Source organism: Vitis vinifera, chromosome 3, assembly GCF_030704535.1.
Source record: "Vitis vinifera cultivar Pinot Noir 40024 chromosome 3, ASM3070453v1".
Classification (NCBI taxonomy): domain Eukaryota; kingdom Viridiplantae; phylum Streptophyta; class Magnoliopsida; order Vitales; family Vitaceae; genus Vitis; species Vitis vinifera.
In genome coordinates, this window is record NC_081807.1 from 5433062 (window position 1) to 5456782 (window position 23721).

A 23721-nucleotide genomic window follows, 5' to 3' on the forward strand; every position below is an offset into this window, starting at 1 on the left:
CATTGGTTGGAGAGGATGGGAGTAGTGGGACAAAGGCTCGGAGTGGCAGGTGTTGTAGAGGGATTGAAATTTTGGAACTTTGGGGGCCTATAGTGAAGTGGGGTTCTGACTTTAAGTTCAATTCTTCCAAGGAGTGTTGCATGGCTTGCAAAGAGATGTGTAATGGGAATGATGGGTAATTTTTGTGTGATCTTGGGTGTTTTGTGGGAATAGAGAGGCTCGCGGGCCAAAATTCGATGAGGTGAGTGTGATTTTGAATCTTGTTGCTGGTTTTCTTTTGGGGTTTTAGTGGAATTAGATTAGTGGGTTTTTAGTTAATTTGTTTGCTTGGCTATTAGGATGAACTGGGTTTATTATTTTTCTTATAGTTGTTTGAAGTGTGCACTAATCTTTTGATTGATTTTATTACCTATTTTTGTGGTTCTTTAAAGATTTTGATGCAATTGATTTATTGGGTTTGTTCGAATTTTCCGGTTTATAGTTTGGTTATTGTTTAGAGCTAGGGTTTGATGTTTCCATGGTTGTGGAAATGGTCCAGTGGTTTAATTAAAAAACTAAAAATTGGGGTTTAAGTGATTTCATCTTATGGTATTTAATCTATATTGGAGATCATACAATTGCTAGAATTTGAGTTTGGGATAGTCACTTCTGTTTTGATTATGTTGTGATTTCATCCTTCCAAACTTTGATAGATCACATATTGTAATTCCTTTTAGAGCCATGATCCGTCAAATGCTTATTCTACGGATGAAATAAATCAATCATCTTTGTTTTGTATTATACTTGAGAAACTAAGTAACACAAGAATGAGAGGCTTGTCTATCTATAAACTAAATTCAAAACCCCAATGTTTGGTGTGTAGTTACAAGCCTCTACGAATTAGGAGTTGGATAAGCCAATTCCATTGTTCAATCTTCCTTCAATGATCCTCTAGCCTATTGTTCACACCCGGTTACTAGTGTGTTTTTGTTTTGCATTTAGGTTTATATATTTTGAAGATCAATTGAGTTAAGTAGATTAACATATTCAACCTTCGAAGTATCACAAAGTTCTTTACTTTTTAATGCCTTTCCATTCACTTTAACATTTCCAACTTTTATTTTTTAAGTGTTCCGTATACAATGCACCATGGGCCATATGGATATTATCAAGGGTTTCTTTGGTTTCCATAGGCTGATATGGAAATATTGGTAAAATAAAAACCCAACTTTCCCATTTTAAAGTTAACCATATTAATATTAAAAATATTTAGGATTTCATGCACTTTGAGCTTATGTGGGTTTTAATGTCAAATTTACCTTCCCTTTCTACTAGGTAAGCAAGCGTCCACATGTTAGAAAAAGAAAAAAAAAAAACCCCTTTCTCCACTGAGCACCAAAGAAAACTCAAGATCTCATTTGTTCTTCTCCTTATCCCTCTCAAAACCTAAAGAAACCCTAAGATTAAAACTTTACCTCCATCTCCATTTCCATCGATTCACCAACTTGAAAATATTGGGGGTTTAGAAATCTTTCACCCAATTAATCTACTTTGTGCCTATTCGTTTTGATCATCATCATCATAGTCCTCCAAGATTGGATTTCTGGATTGGTATTTCGGCATGCTCGAAACTCGTCCTCTCATCACCAAAAGTATTACATTCTCCTTCTTCTTCTTAGTTGCTGATTTGACTTGAGTCGCATTTTGCCCTAACCCCAAATCGAAATTTGAAGGTAAATAATTTTTATTTATTGTTTTTTAGTTTCTTTGTTTGAAATGGAGCACATCAACAATTTTGGAGTCGTTGGTGGACTTGAACTTTTGTGTTGGTTGTGGAAACCATATTATTCCCAAATAACCATATGACCTACAAGTCGTATTGAATCCAGATAGAACTTATAGCATATCCGGTTGCAAGTTGCATTGTTATTTTGGGGACTGTACCTTAGGTACTACCTTAATAGCCCTTAGGTACCACCTTAATCAACCTTAGGTACTACATTAACCGATCTTAGGTACTACCTTAGTTAAAGTTGGGTACTACCTGTGTGAAGCCTTAAAACTTCATTTGTGACCCTTAGAGCATGTCATTATGTGATTATTTAGTGTGGTCAAGTTGTTCACCTTTGTTATTTTGGGGATTGTACCTTAGGTACTACCTTAATAGCCCTTAGGTACCACCTTAATCAACCTTAGGTACTACCTTAATTGACTTTAGGTACTACCTTAGTTAAAGTTGGGTACTACTTGTGTGAAGCCTCAGAACTTCATTTGTGACCCTTAGAGTATGTCATTATGTGATTATTTAGTGTGGTCAAGTGGTTCACTTTTGTTATTTTGGGGACTGTACCTTAGGTACTACCTTAATAGCCTTAAGTACCACCTTAATTAACCTTAGGTACTACTGACCGAACTTTTCTATTGTATCAAAATACTTAGCCTTTTTTACGTAGCAACTCTGGTCAAGAAAAACTAGAGAAAGAGTCACTACAACTTTTGTAGTATTCCGGGTATCGTCCTCAAGGACAGGCTTATGGAAATTGTCAATACTAGAATAAATGAATTGCTTTTGTTTAAATCCTAAAGTGAAAAACAATATGTGAATAATGTGAAACTAAGTAAAAGAAATTAAATTAATAAAAAAAATGAATATTGATTTTAAATTCAGTTGATTCAAGTTTAGGGTTTTCCACAATCCAACCTAGGGTATAAAAATTAGAGAAAACAAGAATCTTTTAAGTAATATGATCTTAGGGTTTTGGGATCCTTGGTCGCTCGCGATTAAATTGAGTTCTATTACTCAAAATTGCATTTGAAACCTAATTTTTCTTTTTTAAAACAGATTTCTAAAGTCATCATGTGAATAAGATTAATTACTAGTTTAAGATTTGCCTTTTTAACCCTTCCTCTCCTTATAGCTTTGTTTCGGGGCAAATAATGATAGGGAAGACAAGGATAACCAATGATCAAGAATTACCAAGAATCACTAGTATCGGGTAATAACTTACCGTATAATTCCCTAAACTAACTCACAATGATAGAATAAAAAAATTGATAAATTGTCACCCAACCAATAATTAATCTCATTGTTATAATAATTTACCCATTGTCCCTATAGGTTTCCTAACCCTTAGGTTTTCATGCTTCAAAACCCCAAGTTGGCTCTTAGCCTCTCATGGGGGTGATGTCACATTCACAATCCATAATAGGGTCAAAATCCATAATTTGAATCAAAAGAAACTAAAAATAATATATTTAATAAAGAAGAAAAAGAAAACAAACCAAAGTTTTCGTTTTCTTCCACCTTCAATGTCAAACTCTCTGGAAAAAGATCCAAAATCCCTAAAACCTAGAATTGAGAGAGTTTATATAATATCGTCAATTACCTAACATGTGGCACACTCTCATTGGCCACTTATTACAAAATAATTTCCTAAAAATGATTAAAAAATAATTAAATGGTGATTTCTAGTCGTGTGGGGTCCACTTAGGGCAGATGAAGTGCCCTAGATGCAATTCCCGAGGTAGAGGAGGTGAAACATCAAAGTGGCAGTGGGCAAATTTGAATTTGGTGTCATTTCGAAGTGGATTTCGAATTTATAAGTTGAATTTCGAAATCATTTCGAAATGACCCTCCAGCTTGGTGCAGTTGTCTTCAAATGGCCATAACTTCATTTCAGCTCCAATTTGCACACCGTTTGAAGCATTGGACTCCTGACTTCTCGAGCTTCGAAAAAATATATAGAATGTATACAATGGACTCCAGAAAGTGATCTAAATTTGTCCTCAAAGTCAGAGTATATAATACCATCAGATTTTTGTGTTCTAAATTTCCATGCAGCTGAATCTTGCTTCATGCCTCATTTCCCATGTTTTATTGCCTTCTTTCTTACTCCATAATGGTCATTTATCATCTTCCAAACTCATGATATCCTCATCTTACCTTTCCTTTTGGTTCATGAGTCTTGACTCACTTATTTCATCATTTAGCCATTTTTTGATCTTTCAAAATTTAAAGTGATTCAACTTGCACCATTTTCTTCCCTTGAACTTGAGATAAGTCTCCAAAGTACAAATTAAACTCATGGCTAGGGCCTTAGCATCGATTTAAGTCAAGTTGGGTGATTTGAATGTCCTTTGGTGCACAAATCATATCAAATATGTGTCATTAAAGCACATATTTTGGCTCCAATCAACTACCTTAACCGACCTTAGGTACTACCTTAGTTAAAGTTCGGTACTACTTGTGTGAAGCCTCAGAACTTCATTTGTGACCCAAGATAATGGGTTAGTATGAATATATAACTCACATGAATATTGTTTATTTGAGCTATAATTATACATCCATTTAATAAGTTGTTTTGTTTTTCTTATATCTTTCGTAGGTAGGACTGTGGAGTACATGTCATTAAACATATGCAGACATTCCAAATGGTGATTGCATGAAGGCCTCTAACTTATGTAATTTTGCTAAAATACGTTCAGAAATAGCAAGTGATTTAGTTTTACACGAGGAAAATAGAGAAAAACAAACCATTTTGGCTATTGTTTTTACAAATACATCCACAAGAACAATGAGAAGATTATTATTATTATGACATTTGTTGTTTTTCCAATATTTATCATTTCCATCTTCATATATGGTCATGTTCATGGTGAGTTGTGACCTTGGATGAACATACAGGGTTCATGATCAATTCGTTTTATTTGAATATGCTATACTTTTCTTTGAATATGCTAAGCAAAATGAAATTGTAATATATAGCATCATTCATTTTCTACATGTATGCTTTTCTACATCTGTTAGGTATTTAGATATTTTTTTATCTCTATAAACTTTGGGTCAATTTTCAAATATAGTAAGTAATAAGATCTTTACATTCAAAGGGTATATAGTGAGTACCAGTGGGGGTATAGGTTAGCCGATTCATATTTAGAGGTCAACTGGTGTGAATTATATTGAGAAATTGTAAAAGCAGTGTGTGTCGGTTGCATTATAATTTCAGCCTATATGTACTGGTCGACCGATTCCATTTAATTCACATGCAAGTATTGAATATAGTGTCTATCGGTGGAAGAATTAACATGACCAGCAGAGCCCATTTCTCAACTGGTTGACAAACTATTGGTCGCAGTGTCTATCGACTGAGGAGTTCACACAACCGACAAAGGCCATTTCTCAATTGATTAATAAACTATTGGATGCAGTGTCTACTGGCTGAGGATTTCACATGACTGGCTGAGGAAATTTCTCAATTGGTTGAGAAATTATTGGATGCAGTGTCTACCGGCTAAGGAATTCACCCGACCGACAAAGGCCATTTCTTAATCAACTGAGGCCAATTCTCAATTGGTTGACTTGTTCAATGCAATCATGCAATTTCTTCCAGTGGTTACCGGTTGAGAAATAACTATAATCGATAGAGGAAAATTTTCAACCGGTTAACATTGGTGATTGAGCCATTAAGTAAAATATGGGGTTTTACCTATCCGAAGCCTTGGACCTTCCTTTGTAACCCTTACACCATGCCGTTATGTGATTCTTTTATGTGGTCAAGTGGTTCACCTTTGGTTTTTTGCGGGCTGTATCTTAGGTACTACCTTAATAGCCCTTAGGTACCACTTTATTCTACCTTAGGTGCTACCTTAAGCGACCTTAGGTACTACCTTATTTAAAGTTGGGTTCTACCATCCGAAGCCTCAAACCTTCCTTTGTGACCCTTAGACCATGTCATTATATGATTCTTTTGTGTGGTCAAGTGGTTCACCTTTGGTTTTTTGCGGATTGTACCTTAGGTACTACCTTAATAGCCCTCAGGTACCACCTTATTCTACATTAGGTTCTAACCTTAGGTACTACCTTATTTAAAGTTGGGTTCTACCTATCTGAAGCCTCAAACCTTCCTTTGTGATCCTTAGACTATGCCATTATGTGATTCTTTTGTGTGGGCAAGTGGTTCACCTTTGGTTTTTTTTCGGACTGTACCTTAGGTACTACCTTAATAGCCCTTAGGTACCACCTTAATCTACCATAAGTACTACCTTAAGCGACCTTAGGTACTACCTTAAGCGACCTTAGGTACTACCTTAGTTAAAGTTGGATTCTACCTATCCGAGACCTTGGATCTTCAATCCCAGACATTACTTGTTATATTTTAAATTTTGTAGTTAATCATCACTGTTATTATCCTACAATGTGGTACACATGTGTGAATTATATATGTTTCGCACTATATTTTTCAATAGTTATTACTTGATTGATTATAAAAAATTAACCAACAATAATTATGTCATCAGATGACGAACAAGCAAACATACTATGTAGTGTTTGTGGGTCGTAGACATGGAGTGTACGATTCTTGGGCTGTATGTCAAAAAAATGTGCTCCTTTATAAGGGGAGTGTTTAAAAATCATGTACTTCTAAAGAAGAAGTTGTCCGAGCTTAGGTGTTTTATGAACCAAGATGGATGAGAAATGATGAATGTTCATCAGTTGGAAAACCAAATTCTGAACATGTAGTTGATGATCAACATTCCTTGCAAAATATTTCATATACATATGTACATTCATCAATAAACTTGAATTAACAAAAGTGTACACTGATTTGGTGTTATTAGATGATTTATGTGATGGAGTTTTTCAAACGGTTATGTTTCACAATTTCTTAACCATTTTCCTCTTTTTTTTTCCTAATATTTTCCCATTTACGTGAAATCTTCATACACTTGATTTGTGATGGAGATTAACATTGTGTCTGTAAGTAAATGTAAAATGAAGATTTCTTTATAATCCTACCTATTATTCACTCTATTTCCCTTTTACTATCGTTATAGTTTAAAATATGAAGATAAAAGATTACAAAAATCTTATGGGGCCTCATGTGGAGTTAAAACTCCTAACCTCGCATTTTTTCCCTTAAATCCAATGGCCTTTCACTTCTAATTTTCTTTAATACTGATATTTCACTCTGTCACAGCCTTGCAACTACAATTGAAAAGTCATATTTTCCTTACTTTGATGATGTAGGCCTGCTACTTTTCAAAAATAATTGGCATATTTAAGACTGAATAGAAGCATGTAAATAGAAGCTTTCAACAATCAATTTTTGGAGACTAGTTCTTTAAAGAATTGACCACAATTATTTGTACAAATAAAATTGTGTTGGTAAATTTAAATATGAAAAAAAATAACTGTTTTAGTTTATTGTAAACAAAGCTATTAAGTATTTTAGTATGATGTAAAAATTCCAACACAGACACACAAGATCCATTCAATATGATGTTTCTTACATTGTCAATTTTGTATGGTCCTGATATTTAAATCTAAGCCATTGATAGTTTTGGAACATTAAAAGAGGGAAAAAAGATGTGTCAGTACCTAGTCACACAAACTGGCGCATTTGAATAGGCCTCAATTCGCAATCATCCATCCAACTCATCAAAATCGTTAACTTTGAGTAAGCCTTTTGGTATGTAAGCCTTTGATAGAGTCTTAACATATGAATTTCTACTTATTTATTGTTGTTTATAATGTTTTTTCACAAATTATTTCTCCTTGCAGCTTCAATGGGATGAACTTACAACAATGGCCTAATACCTAATGAGGTTGAAAAAGAGAAAAGAATAGAAGCTTCTTATTTTCATCACATAACTGTTTGGGAAGGCCCATCTTTGTTGTTATCATGACCTACACCAACTTCTTGTTTAATATAGTGATATATATATATATATATATATTCTTGGCAACAATTAACTGGAATGTAAATCTTGAATAACTTTATATAAATTGTAACACAATTTATCAATATTGTTTTTTTTTTTTCTATTATTACTTGATGAAAGTTTCAATCTAATCTTAAATTAAAAGGGATACAAAAATGGTACAAAAAATTCACACCACCACTAACGGAAAATTTCAATCTCCACTAAAAAGAAATGAAAAATTTTGTGGAAAAAATTTAAATTAAAAGGAATGCATCCAAAGATGCCTTGGCTTTGGGTGGTGCCAATCTGCTTGCTGGACATAGGAAGCACACTCCTAACAACACCTATATGTCCACCTTCGAGGGTGACCCTATTGCTTCCATTCATTGAGAAGTGACAATCAACCTGCAAAAACACAAATGTAATAGGAAAAGCTAAGGTGTTTTCACTTGCAAAATCTAGAAAATTTTACACTAATTACCTTGAATGAATTCACACATTAACAATAAGTTCTTCCCAAGAAAACCTAAACTTGGAAACTCAATGAACTAGCCTTAAAAACTTATCACTTCCTACTATGTTCCAAGAAGCTAGAAGTAAATTTAGGGCTTTGCTTCTACTTAACATCATGTACGTTCATCTAACAATTCTAATATCAAAATCAAAACGTGTAAATATTTTGGCCATGATAGCGTAGGATCATCAAGATCGATATTAAGTGTAGAATGAATAGGTAAAATTGCTATAAAAATTCTTATGCAAATTATTTCACCTATTATGAACAAGTGTAAGGGTACACACTCGTATAAGCAGTAACATAATAAATAAGGAACAACCTACAACTTGGTACCACTTTGCAAAAAAGAAATAACAGAAACACGAAGAAATGAAATATATAAGCAATAGAAATGAAGTCCTCAAAGATGGGAATGTTAATCGAGGTTGAATGCATAATGAAGCAATACCCTAAAGTTCTCATCTTTGCTTTAGAAAAAGCAACACAAGTTGTTGATTAGTTGCATTAGTATGGATGTCCTCATGGATCTCTGACGCCTAACAACATATGGTTAATAATGAATTCACTAGTAATTAAAACGAAATGTTAAATTAATTAGATCAAAGGCTATCAAATAAGCAACAAAATATAAAAAAATATAAAATAAAAAAAGTGTCCAAAAAGGGAGTCATAGAAAGCTCAATCAGGTCACTAGAACATCATTACTTGATTAGTGAGGCCATTTCCTAGGCACCATAATGCTTTATGCCATATGGGATTGATTACTTATGCCTCTTCCAGTTTTGAAATGGAATTTGCAGTATTAGTGATAGTTCCCCATAAAATTATTATTACAAGTTAGTATACTGTAAATCATAGTCATCGTTTATCACAGATATTCAACATAAAACTGAAAAAAAAAGGAACAATTATCTTAAAAGTATATGAAAAAAATCAAATACTTTCTATCATTTTCTTTGAATCCTAGCCATTTTGAAAATGTGATAATTCAAGCAATGTCCCTTCCCATGTTGTTACATTCTAAAAAAAATAAAAATGATATCACAAAATCTAAAGAAATAAAAAATATAAAGATATCACTATATCATGAAATTAGAACTTCAAACACCTTAAACAATTAATCATTCAAATTATCATTCAGTCTAAATGAGATTTCACTAAAGCAATAAAGAACACAAAAAAAAAGTGCAAGAAAAATGGAAAAAGAATTCCATACCATGCCATGCATGCGGGGAGAATGAGATATCCAGGAACAGGAAAATCAAATTTGAAACTTGCATTAGATAATTCAATGGGTAAATAAAGAAAATGCCAAATATGGATGTATGTAATTAAAGAGAATGTGTATTAGAATTTAAAAATAAATTAGAAGTATTTGCTTGGTTAGTAAGAAAACAAAGGTAAAGCAACAAAGAACTCAGAAACTTGCAAAGACAAATTCAAAGACAAAATTTGTGCTTATTTTCCTACAAGAAAACAATATCATGGATAAATAGAAGACAATATTGGATATTGATTCAAATAAATAAATAATGGATAATCTGAATTGAAAACTTAATGGAAAATTTGTGCTTATTTTCCTACAAGAAAACAATATCTGAATTAATGGATATATATATATATATATATATATATATATATTTACATTTGCCCCTGCATACAATGGCTAATTCAACCACAACCTTTTCGTTTATTTTCTTAACAATTTATTAGATGAAAAATGCTGAAAAAGTTTAAAACTTTTTCTTAACAAATGTTTTTCTTCTCACTTAGCAAATTGAAGCATGAATTTATTAAGTATGCTTGAAGCCTTAAAAGAGTAGCATCCTAAATATCTAGTGACATTAGAAATTTGGCAAAGCCACTCTAGCATCCTTCAAAAAATAGTTCTAGGGATCTTATCACCTCCGGTAACTACATATTGTGAATCATCCTAAAAATCAAGAAAATAAGCAAATCAAATAGCATGGTCCTAGATTCCTATTAAAAATATATGAGAACGAGCACAATGGAAGATCCAAGGCCATATAAACCCATTCACCAAGTTAAAATAATAGTGCATAAATCATTACATCAGAAAACTAACTAAAAAAATTAGTAGTAACAAGAAGTTCTAACAATCCATGACTTCAATTAAGCATAATCCAAAATAAACAATAAGAGTGCAAAAAAGAATAACAATCCACAAAAAAAAAACCTTCTATTAATTTATTAAGCCTTAATTTTCCCAAATTTTCCCTTTCTCTCTCATCCGTTGAACAACTAGCGACATATCCTTAACACACTCCATCCGTCCTTATTGACTACATCTAATTTCATCAACATACCAAAAACAAACCAAAAAAAAAAACAACAAAACAAAATCACAAAATGAACGATAGAAGCATGATCAGAATAGCTACAGAAGAAGATATTCACTTTTTGATGTTGATGAAGAGAGAGAATAACAATTGGAGCCTTAAAGAGAGAACGACAGAGCACTTACAACTCCCCATGTCCCCAAATCTACATCATGAAGTTGTGAGTTGATAATTTTCTCCATTTCGATCACATGAATCTTGCGATTTTGAAGGGTTTTGGGGCAAAGAAGATATTAGAGTAATGAGATTTGGGTTTTCGGGATGAGAGGAAAACAAGGCAAATGTTAGGGTTTATTGGGTTCCAGGATAAAAGGAAAACAAGGTAAAGGTTTTTTTGGGTAGCTATGAATAAGAAGAAAACAAACCGTCAGGCTTTGGCTTTGAGGTTTCTTGATAAAATTTGGAGAGAAATTTCATATGTGGGGTTAGAGCAAAATGAGGAGAAGAAGTTTTGGGAAAGTGAGAAATTTCATATGGTTCTCGGGTTTGAGTGATGAGGAAGTGAAGAGAGAGAAAAATGTAGCCAAAACATAAGATTTCCTACTTTTTTGTTTTTTTTTTCCTTAAACCTTTCTAGTAACATGGATGCTAACATGGAGACTGGGTGTGGGCAAAGTGGGTATAAAAAGTCCATTCAGCACAAAGTGCACAAAGATTATATTATTTTGCACATAAATGAGGGAATCTTAAATTTGCAATTCTTAGGTTTCGAAAACCTAATTATTCCTAAATAGTCGGCCCAAAACACAAGTTTCCCAAAAAAAATTTAGAAGAGGCGTTGGGTAATTAAGTTGTAGAATGGGAATGGGAAAGGAATGAAGTGACCCAAGGAGAGGTTGGTAAAAGAAGAAAATGGGAAGATAAATGAGGGGGTTTAGATGGAGATAATATTTAATAATGATGAAAATTAAATAATAAATGAGTCTAATAAGTTTTCAATGTACTGGTTTTTACCCTCGGATGCATTAGACTGAGAGGGTGGAGGAAGCCAAACATGAGTGATTCCAGAGGCAGATAGTTCAGGAATGGAGTTGATGAGGAAGTTGTACCACCCTCCTTGCTTTTTGGATGATTCCCAATTGAACCCCTGATAATCCAATCCCGCAAAATTATCATTACATACACACAAGACACATAAGAAGGGGGAGAGATAATATATGTGATAAAATGACGTGTAATACCTGAAACAATATTGGAGAAGCCGTTAAGGTTGGGAGGATGATGTTGAAGAACAACAGATATGAGAGGGAAGTAGTAATACCCATTCTTTTGTGTTCTGATTTCTCATTAATGGAACTGTGAGTATATATAGATAGAGATACTATGCTACAGCTTAAGAAATGGGATGAAGGTAGGGAAACCTTGACTGCAATTTTGGGTTTGGAAATTGTCTTGGTCTCCAGGTCCATCAATACCATTATGATTGGCTTGCAGGCCTCCACCAATGTGAATGCCTGACTAACTGGTATAAATCCACCTTAATTCCATATTGTCGGCCGTGTCTCATACTTTTCTACTCCTAAATTGACGGGCACGCTACTCCAAACTCTATTCCCTCCGAAGCTATTATTATCCATTCCTCTCTTTCTCTCAAAGAGAGGAATAGTAGATTGGGCATTTCTTTTCTTTTCTTTTTTCACAATAAGTAATCTTACAATAGGGTGAGAGCAGGGGTTTATGGCATATGGCATATCGATTTTTCTATCCCCTGTAGAAAAGAGAAAAATGCAAGAGATAAACAAAGGGATTATTTTTTTATTTAAAAGAAAAAAAAATATGTTTGAATTCACTATTTTTCTTATATATTTCTTTTTCAATTATTTTTACTTATATAAAAATGAAAAAAATTCAAATAATTTTCACCATATTGAATTAAATAAAAAAGGTAAATTATTTCCAAATTTCCTTGCTTTGCCTTTTTCTTTGTTTTACCCCAAGTGTAAGAAGAATACCGCCTATTTGTATGATCGAGATCTTGATCAATTAGACCTGCATGTTGCAACCATGAGAGTGATCATTATGTGATCCGATTATTTTAGACTAAAGACTTTTTTTTTCTTTTGTATCAATGTCTTCTAAACTTATAAAAGGCTTAATTAAACCATACAAAAAGAATACATTTCAATCGTTCAAATTTTACTTCACATTCCTTATTGTATTCCTTATTGTACCTGTTTGATCTCTTAGCAAATACACTATCGTACCATATGTTGATGGACTTGGAGTTGCAATACGAAATACGCTGATAGAGAATGATCATAATCTGACTTGTGTAGACTTGTGCAATTGGTTTTTAAAACTGTGAAAGATTTTTTTGGATAAACTATTATTTTATTGCTTTATCTTTCAGAACATAGGCTACATCCGTTTAAATAACTAGCAGATAGATAATTCATGGGATAAAAATAAGGAAATTGAAAAACCAATCTAATTCTAATCATAATCTGAATAAAACTTTAACTACGTACAAAAAAACTAGAATCCAAATAATTCCTCAAATAAAGGAACCTATCCATTCTAAAATTTGAGTCCAATTTGAACTAGTCTAACCAAACTAACTTTCCAACACTCGCCCTCAAGTTGGGCATAGATGTCTATCATACCCAACTTGTTCACATAATTTCCACATTCTTCTATTGGCATTCCTTTAGTTAAAACAGCAACAATTTGGCTTTTGGATGACACATATGTCAAGCATATTTCCCATTGCTCAATTTTTTCCTTGATGAAATGACGGTCCACCTCAACATGTTTTGTTTGATTGTGGTGGACTAGATTGTGGGAGATGCTTATAGCTACCTTGTTGTCACAATACATCACAGCTAGGGGATGAATTGTAATCTTTAGTTCTTCTAATACTCTCTTAATCCACAAGGATTCACAAATTCCATGAGTTATCGATCTAAACTCAGCTTCAACACTACTTCTCGCCACCACATTTTGTTCTTTACTTTTCCATGTGATAAGATTTCTAAACACAAATGTACAATAGCCAGATGTTGACCTCCTATCTTCTATAAACCCCGCCTAATTTGCATTTGTGAAGGCCTCTATTTTGAATTGGCCGTGCTTTCCAAAGTGAAGTCCTTTTCTTGGGGTTCCTTTGAGATATTGCAGTATTTTATAGACAACATTCATGTGTGCTTCATATGGAGAATGCATGTATTGACTGACTGTACTTACTGCAAAAGCAATATTCGACCTAGTGTAAGAAGAAAATGAGCTTTCCAACCAGTCATTAGTATCTTCCTTTGTCAATTGGATCATTTTTTTCAACCAGGTCTATCTTGTGTCTTGAATCAATTAGAATGTCATTGAGCTTGCAACCAAGCATTCCTATTTCCTTGAGTAAGTCTAAAGTGTACTTTCTTTGAGAAACAGATATTCCATTTTTATTTCTAGCAATCTACATTCCTGGAAAATACCTTAGTGCACCAAGGTCTTTTACTTCAAACTCCTTAGCTAGGATCTTCTTCAAAGCTTCGATTTCTACATGATCATTGCCTGTTAAAATCATATCATCAACATAAACCATGAGAATAGTTATTTTACCCTCATCAGTAGTTTTGTAAAACATGGTATGATCTAAATGTCCTTGAAGATAGTCATATTGTTTTACTACTCTTAAGAGTATTTCAAACCATGCCCAGGGTGATTGTTTGAGACCATAGAGAGCTTTCTTCAATTGAGAAAGTTTATTGGAGCTTCCTTGTCAAGTCCTGGTGGTACATTCATGTAAAACTCTTCATCTTATTCCCCATTGAGAAAAACATTTTTTATGTCCAGCTGCTGAAGAGGCCAATCATAGTTTGCAACCAAAGAAAGAAGAATTTAGATTATGTTCAATTTTTCCACCGGTGCAAAAGTCTCCTAGTAATCTATCCCATAAGTCTCAGTAAATCCTTTAACAACCAATCTTGCCTTGTACCGTTCCACCGAGCCATCAAATTTGTATTTTACTGAAAATACTCATTTACATCTCACAATTATTTTGCCTTTCTGTAAGGTAACAAGTTCCCACTTTCCATTTTTTTTTCCAAAGCTTTGACTTCCTCCACAATTGTTGTTTTCCATCTTGGATCACAAAATGCTTCTTGTACATTTTTTGAAATTTCTATGGAAAAAAAGTAAGAGGTAAAAACAAAAAAAGATGAGGATAATATATGACAAGAGATGAAATTAGATATGGGATGAATGGTACAAGATCTATCACCTTTCCTAAGTGTTATCGGGAAATCTAAGTCACTAGGCACTAGGTCTATAGGAAGTGAGGAATGTGAAAAGGATGAAGAATTATCCAAACCTGATTTAGGCATTATCTCCAGTTTGGCTTCATGGCAAGGCATGAGTGTATCAGGTACTATACACCTCCTTGAGTAGACTTTGAATTGTGGTGTAGACTGGGTTGTTGGTGGCAATGTTTTATCTCTCCTTGCATTTGACCATCTGTCATGTATTAGAACTATTGTTCAGTTCGACTGAATGAAAGGAATGGATGGAGAGATTTGAGTAGACATCAAATCGGTTGCTAGGAGTGGATTGGTTATCGGACTGGTTGCTAGGAGTGGGTTGGTTGTTGGGAGTGTAGGAATTGGAAAATGAGATTATGGAATTTCCCATGATGAAGCTTCACTAGAATTCTCCCCCTAAAGTGAAGTGTAATAGGGTTGTTGTTCAAAGAAGGTTACATCTTTATATATGTACACTTTCCGATTAACAGGATTAAAACATCTATATCCTCTTTAGTTGTTGCATATCCTAAAAATAAGCATTTTATAGCCCTAGGATCAAGTTTACCACGATTATGTGAATGAACATGTACAAAAGCAGTGCACCCAAAAATTTTAATTGGTAAGTCTTGGCAAATTCGGGAATTTGGGAATAAAGCAAGAAAAACAACAATGAGAGTTTTAAAATTAAGAACTTTTGAGGGCATCCTATTGATCAAATATGTTGTTGTAAGAATGACGTTCTCCACCCCCCCCCCCCCCACGGGGCCCAATGTAGTTTTCTAACATTCATTGAAAATAATAAGGACCAAGTAACTTCTAAAAGGTGTCTATTCTTTCTTTCGACAACTCCATTTTGTTGTGGAGTATCTACACATCATTTTTTTATGAAGAATCCCATTAGATGATAAAATTCTCCAAGAACAACATTTATATATTCACTACCATTGTCATTTCTAAGAATTTTAATAGACATTTGAAACTAATTTTTTATCATTAAATATAACTTTTTGAAGGTTTAAAAGACTTCATATTTTTCTTTAAGGAGGTAAACCCAACAAATTCTTGAATGATCATCGGTGAAAGTAATGAACCATTTTGCACCAATTAGATTTGTTACCCGAGATGGTCCCCAAAGATCACTATGTATGGGAGTAAAAGGTGTAAGAAAAATTTAGCTAATCCAACCTATGATAATCACCCTAAAAGGGGGGTGAATATGGTGATGGTCTCTTTTTGCAAATTTAAACTATGTGAATGTAAGAAACAATTATATGCAAGTATATAATAAATAATATAAAGACAATTACATATAAATTAAAAGAGTAGGGAAGAGAGAATTCAAACACAAGATTTTATAGTGGTTCGGGCTCAACCCGACCTACATCCACTCTCCTCTAGCCTCAATCCCAAGCTTGAGGTTCCACTAATTCAAGGCTTCCAAACCAAGCCTTCAAGCAATATAATTGGATTATGGTTCTAATTCACCCTCTTAGACTTTTGGCTCCAAGCACCCTTTACACTTCTCAAGTGATATCTCACTCTTGAACAACCCCTCAAATGATACCCCACACTTGAGAAACTTCCTCTCAAAGATTTACAAATAAATGATCTTACAAAATCCTAGTACAAAAACTTTAAGCTCATATGATAGAAGAAAACTATGATTGAATGGTGCACTAAAGATATGCAAGTTTTAGAACAATGGTGCACTAAAAAACACTCTTCCAAGGCTCAAATATATTCAAGAAAGGTTTAGGAAGGTTAAACTTATGAAACAATGAAGATTTGAACATTTTTATAGAAGAAAAAAGTCAAACTAGTCATTGGGGGTTCAACCGGTTGAGTTGGGGGTCGACCGGTTGACTAGCTGTTAGCATTTAATGTTTGACAGGTGACCGTTGGACCTCGACCAGACCTCAACCGGTTGAACAACGGTTCTGGAGGAAAGAGAAAGTTTTTTACACCATCGACCGGTTGAACTAGGGGTCGACCTGAACCTCATCCGGTTCAATCGGTTGAGCCGTTTTTGGCTAAAAAAAACTTAAAATCTTTTAAACAAGTTGGAAAGACATTTGACACAAGGTTTTAGTTGAAAACATGAAATCATCCAATTTTTAAAATATTTAAAACAAAATAACTCTTGGATAATTTTGGTGCATAAGTAAATAATGTAATACATGAAAATCTTAGTGCACCAACAACCTTACAAAGAGATTTTTTGAAGCTTGGGTCTTGAAAAACACTTCTCTTTGAGGTGATCTTCTTCTTCATGATTTCTCCTTGGCTTGATTTGTCTTTATGATTGTCACTTTGGAAATCGTCTTGTCTAATCACACTTGAAATATAATCATTAGTTCTAAACCTTGTTTCGTTATCATCAAAACTGAGATTAACTAAATCTTGGTTTCCCAAAAGGTTTAGAGGACCTGTAAGGTTTAGCAGGAAATACTGATCTGGTATGCTTTTCCATTTGACACACTTTACATTAAAAATTGGACAACTTTTAATTTTTTGAAAGTTTTGGAAACAAGAACCTAAGATACAAAAAGCTAGGATGGCCCAATCTATAGTGCCATAACATTATTTCATGATAAAAATAAATAAATAAAACATTACTACCAACAACAACGACTTGTCCTTGCACAACTTCACACTCATCAAAGTGGTATAAACCTTCACACTAACATGCACTACCAATCGTCCTCCCCGAAGCTAAGTCCTAAAAAACAACACTAGTAGAAGAAAATTTAGCTACACAATTGAGATCTCTAGTGAGTTTACTAATGGACAATAAATTATATGACAAATTTGGGACATGTAAGAATAATTCAAGAGAAAAAGTTTTTGTCAAGGAAATGGTTCCTTTTCCAACAACTAGGGTATGTGACCCATCCGCAATTCGAACTTTCATATTACCAGCACATGGTACATATGCTGTAAATGAAGTGGATGACCATGTCATGTGATATGTAGCTCCGAAATCAATGATCCACTGTTTATAAGAATTGGCTAAGGCACTAAATGGGTATTGAGTTATACATGATTGTGCTAGAAAGCAAGATGGTGAGGGATCAACATTTGGTGAACCTAAGACAGAAGTGGATACAGTTTGTGGATTAAAGAGATGTTGAAAGACCTCTAACTACTCCTTGGTGAATGGTGAAGTGGTTATTTGGTTGTAAAGGTTCTTGGATTCACCGTGGTAGGCTTTTGAATTGTGGTTAGGTCTCAAGTTTCTCCCAGTAGGCAGCTTCCTGTGGATATTCCAGCATGTATCTTTTGTGTGGCCTCGTTTCTGACAGTGGTCACACCAAGGACAATCACCCATTTTTCCTGATTGTTGGTCATTTGGTTGAAAAGTCTCCCCACCACGAATAACCAGGGCAGAAGTCTTAGGATTGTTGTTATCCTAACATCACTTTCCGCCTACTCTATTCTCGTCGCACCTTAAAGAAGATCTCCCTTATAGATGGCAGCGACTCTTTTCCTAGGATTCAGCTTCGAACCTCATCGAGTTCCTTATTAAGTCCTACCAAAAAATCAAATGCCCTTTATTTTTCGAGAATCTTGCAATAATAGGCACTATCTTTAGCACATTTCCACTCCATATTAGATAATAAATCAAGTTCTTGCCATGCATTTTGAAGGATATTATAGTACTGTGTAACACTATAACTACCATGTTTAATATCTTTCAACTTAGTCTTAATTTCAAACATTTAAGCAACATTACCTAGATTTGAATAAGTATCTTGGATTGCATCCCATAGGTCCTTGGCGATAGGAAGAAAGAGGTAGGTCTACCCAATAGTTGCCTCCATGGAGTTCTTAGAATCCCAAGTTTGGTACACAGGATTTTCTAGCTTGGGTACTTTGTTGGCGCCTATGTGGTAGCCCAACTTTCCTTTTCCTTTGATGAACAACTTCACCGATTGCAATCATTGAAGAAAATTACGTCCATTTAATTTATGGATTGTAATTTGCAAGGTTGGGTTCTCTATACTGCCTAGATTTGTTGCTAGAACTTGTAGTTGTGAAGTTCCAAGTGAGGCATCAGATTCCTCCATGTGAATTGTGTTAGTCATAGTAGTCTTCTCCATCCTTCTACTATTTTTTTTTTTTTTTTTTTGGTCTTTGGCTCTGATACCATAAAACCATGAAACAAATCTAATTATAAAACTTTGACTATGTAAAAAAAAAAAAAATGAGAGTTCAAATAATTCCTCAAATCAAGGAACCTATCCATTCTAAAATTCCTCAAATCAAGGAACTTATCCATTCTAAAATTTGAGTATTTGAACTAGTCTAACCAAACTAACTTTCCAACGGTTTTCACTTGCCATATTAGTAGCCTGGTGAACTTGATTAGTTGAAACCACCAACAAGGAGGAACTCATTCACTAGGCGCTTCTAGAAATCAAGTTGTTCTATGGCTGGCTAAGCCTTTAAATCAACCCTAAAGACTCGTTAAATCAAATTAAGTGCTAACCTTGTACAAGGGATTGATTCACTTACACTACCATATGTTAATCAAATCACACACACGAGCGAGAAAAAAAAAAAAGATAAAGATTTTTAACATGATTCAGCAATCAATATAATCCCTATATCCACGAAGTATACCAACATTCAACAATCCACTAATAAAAAATAACAAGAAGAGTTACAATGGTAAAACTCTTGAAAAAACCCTTTCAATTGCGATCGCACTCTTTAAAAACAAAACACTAAATATAAAAGAGTTACATATATAATAAAGACAAACTCGTCAATCATCACATAAAATAAAAAAAATTCTTTTGGAGGCACTATCCCTTTCAAACCCCGCGAGCCGATCGAGTAGCTCAACCCCTGACATCCCGAGCAAAGTACAATAAAACTGATTTAGACTTCACAATTCAACACAAAACCCCTATCACAACTCAATAATATTATTTTTCAATTTTTATTGTTTAATTTTTTTGGACAAAAATGAAAGTTTTCCAAATTTAATTAATAGATGGATTCCCAACACATTATGTGAACAAAGTACTTACTGGGCTTTGCACATCAAGATTATTTTTTCTCCCATACACTAATCTTTTCCAGAAGTGGCAATTTTTTTGAAGGATTTAGGAACAAGGTTCCCGACATCAAACCTTGGCCCAATCTTGACAATGATCTTCCCATCTATTGCAGCTACATAGAGGTCCGAGTCAGAGGCCAGAATCCGCACTGCGCTGTTGGGCTTGATCCTGTTCCTGCTTCTGATCATGATCAGCTTCATAATCTCCTCTTTCAGACCCCACTCAAAGAAATGGTCATAGAACTGCCACAAGAAAAATCATTGAACTATTTTAAAAAGTGGCATCATTGAACTTCTTAGCAATTGGTATTAGTATTCGAGTGCAGATACACAAAAATTAAGACCCATGTCTATTTTTTAAAACAGTTTTTTATTTCTCAAACAAAAAAAGTAAAATATATCGGACGATCAAAAAAGAGAAAAACACTATTTGTTAATATATATATATATATATATATATATATATATATATATATATATATATATATATATATCAAAAAATGGTTTCAAAAATTGTTTTTATTTTTAGAATTATTTTCAAAAACACTTATCAAATTCAGTCTAAACTTCCACTGCCCTGATCTATGTTTCTATGTTGATTTTGTTTATGCAGTTGAAATAGGGTGTAAGAAATTACTATGGATGGAATCCCGGGATGGGTGAGAATATAGAGTTTTGACCCAAAAGACTATGTTTAAAAAAAAAATTCATAAAGTACCCCCATTTCTAAAATAATGTCCAATCTAATGTGTCTGCGCCACGTAAATTATCATGTCATAAAATCGTAGTTGGTAATTATAGTTTTACTTTTTAAAAACAGTCAAAACCGTAGTCACCAATTACAGTTTTAACTTTAAGTGTAAAACCGTAGTTGGTGACTACAGTTTTGACTATTTTTAAAAACAGTCAAAGCCGTAATCACCAACTACAACTTTAACTTTAATTATATATATAACTTTAAATTTTTTAAATAAAATATTATATTATTTTGATTTCATATTAATTAAAAATATGTAAGTGGTGTAATAAAAATATTTAATTTTAATTGATCTCATTATTTAAAGAATATTAATATATGAAATTAAATAATTGATGTCTTTAATTTGATATAAAAATATATTTTGATAATTTTATTAAAATATTTGACACTACACTCAATATAAATATAATTAGTTATAAATATACTATTTTATACCCTCATAATGAAGAATATTATACTATTTTATAACTTTGTGCAAAAATTAAAGGCAATTATGCACTTGTACAAAATATAATATGACTTCAAGTGGGTAAATAATTGGAAAATTACTTAAATACAACAAAAATAATTTTATTTTTCCATTTTTTTTCCCACTTGAAGTCATATTATATTTTGTACAAGTGCATAATTGCCTTTAATTTTTGCATAAAGTTACAAAATAATATAATATTCTTCATTATGAGAGTATAAAATAGTATATTTATAACTAATTATATTTATATTGAGTGTAGTGCCAAATATTTTAATAAAATTATTAAAATATATTTTTATATCAAATTAAAGATATCAATTATTTAATTTCATATATTACTATTCTTTAAATAATGAGATCAATTAAAGTTAAATATTTTTATTATACCACTTACATATTTTTAATCAATATAAAATCAAAATAATATAATATTTTATTTAAAAAATTTAAAGTTAAATATATATTTATATAAAATTAAAGTTAAAGTCGTAGTTGGTGACTACGACTTTGACTGTTTAAAAATAGTCAAAGCCGTAGTCACCAACTACGGTTTTGACTGTTTTTAAAAAATAAAACCGTAGTTACGCTTTTATGACGTGGCAATCTACGTGGCGCAAATACATTAGATTGAACATTATTTTAGAAATGGGGGTACTTTACGGATTTTTTTGTTTAAAACGTAGTCTTTTGGGTCAAAGCTCGAGAATATAAGCATATCCCTGCATGACTTTGTCTGATGGGAAAGGCCAGTGTTGCAGAGTGGAATCTGTATCATTGATTATCTAAGAAAGTCACAGCATTTCCAGGCATTAACCCAATCATTCCTGGGGGCTTTCCATTCAAATCCTTCATTCTCCACAGTTCCCCTTCCACTGCAGCTTGGAGTATCCCTTTGGTTGTAAAATCAAATGCATTCACTGCTCCTCCAGCGCCTCTCACCCATTCCACAAGCTCACGCCGATGACTATCTTGGTTGTAGTTTGGCTTACCATCACTTCTGTAAGAAAGAGACTTCCAAATTTCCCCTACTGCAAATTTTGGCCTGGTCTTTGCCATATAAAACTTGGTAAAAGCTGGGGAGAATCCTCTAGCAAAATCAAATCGCCATCCATCAAACCCTATTTCAATCTTCAGCCAGTTCATCCAGTCTATTAGCTCTTGCTGAACCCGTGGGTTGATGTGGTCGATGTCTGGTGCGGCACTGTAGTCATCTCCAGAATCAGGGTTTCCGGTGCCGTCGGAATAAGGAGTGTCGTCCTTGCAAAGGAAAGATGGGGTCCAGTCAAGGCGATCATCTGGGGTTCCTCCTTCAAAGATGGCCATATTCCTCTTGCGTCTTGCTTCTCTGCAGTTCTGTGGTTTATAACTATGTCTGCTATGCACTGGACCCCCTTGCTGTGAAACACCTTTATCAGTGTTTTCAGTTCATCTTGGGTGCCATATTTGGATGCATTCAGATCATAAAGCCTTCCTGGCATGTACCCTTCAAGTGAAAGTAATACACATTATCATAAGATTATCTTCAAGTGCTAGTAAACAAGTAGCCTCTCTTATTTTACATAAGACCAAACCCGATGATAATTCGACATCAAAGCTTTTCTTGAATGATGTGATATCTTTCACTCTGTATTATATGTATAAAATCTTTTTAATTTTATAGACAGATTGTAAAGTGATAATAACTTTTTAAGCCTAAATCAGACAAAATCTACATGACAGAGAACAAGTCATTACAAAACTCCGATGTGATCGAGGGTTTGTTTGACTCCTCACAGTCCCATCAGACACAACAAAGCCTCACAATCCTATCAAACACAACAAAAATGATGTATCTGTGTGGTTTATAGACACATTATAAAACCGTAAGGTTTTCGAGAGCAAGATTAATTTTCTTTATTAATCTCTTTTAATTTCAAGTTCTTTTGTATGTTTTCACCAATCCAAGCCTTCTCATGTAAGGTTTCTTTGGTTTTCCAGAGTTGATTGAAAAGAAAACTCACAAGTTAAATAATTCTTCCAATTTCTCACATCAGTATTGAAACAAAAGAACACACCCACAAGACTTCATCATCGATTCATACAATTTGATCACCAAAAACAGACTTGAGAAAATCAGATCATTGAATCACTATAATATCACTTATATAAAGAACCCATGTCCACTACATCTGATCGAAACTGACTGAACATCAAAGAGTTCTAATTATTAATACAAGTTCTAATTATTGGTAGAAGTCCACCACTACAAGGTTACTTGAAGGATTCCACCACTATGGAGACTGGCTGGCTGATATGAACCCCCACCTTCAATATTATACATTTGTTAGACCATGGGATGATGGTTTTCGATGTGGTTAGACCTGAAATGGTGAGTGAAGTCACACGTGGGAAAAAATTTTAGAAGGGGCGGCGGGTAATTAAGTTGTAGAATGGGAATGGGAAAGGAATGAAGTGACGCAAGGAGAAACTGGTAGAAAATGTGAAGATCCATGAGGTGGTTTAGATGGAGATAATATTTAATAATGATGAAAATTAAATAATAAATGTTCAATACGGTAGGTAAAGGAATTTCAAAGGAGTCCTTTAATATAATGGATCGCTTAACAAAACAATATCTCAGTTTATTGTGTTT

General features: G+C 33.6%; 1 long non-coding RNA gene and 1 pseudogene across 1 annotated transcript; both read right to left on the minus strand.

Moving 5' to 3' along the window:
- Positions 1-7759: 7759 nt before the first annotated feature.
- LOC109122381 (uncharacterized) lies at positions 7760-11896 on the minus strand. Its single transcript, XR_002029832.2, has 3 exons — positions 11742-11896; positions 11515-11647; positions 7760-8088 (listed from the first exon to the last, which is right to left on the minus strand). It is a non-coding gene; the product is annotated as an uncharacterized LOC109122381 (long non-coding RNA).
- A 7970-nt stretch (positions 11897-19866) lies between these two features.
- Positions 19867-22602, minus strand: LOC104878787 (alpha-amylase-like; annotated as a pseudogene).
- Between the last annotated feature and the right edge of the window lie 1119 nt (positions 22603-23721).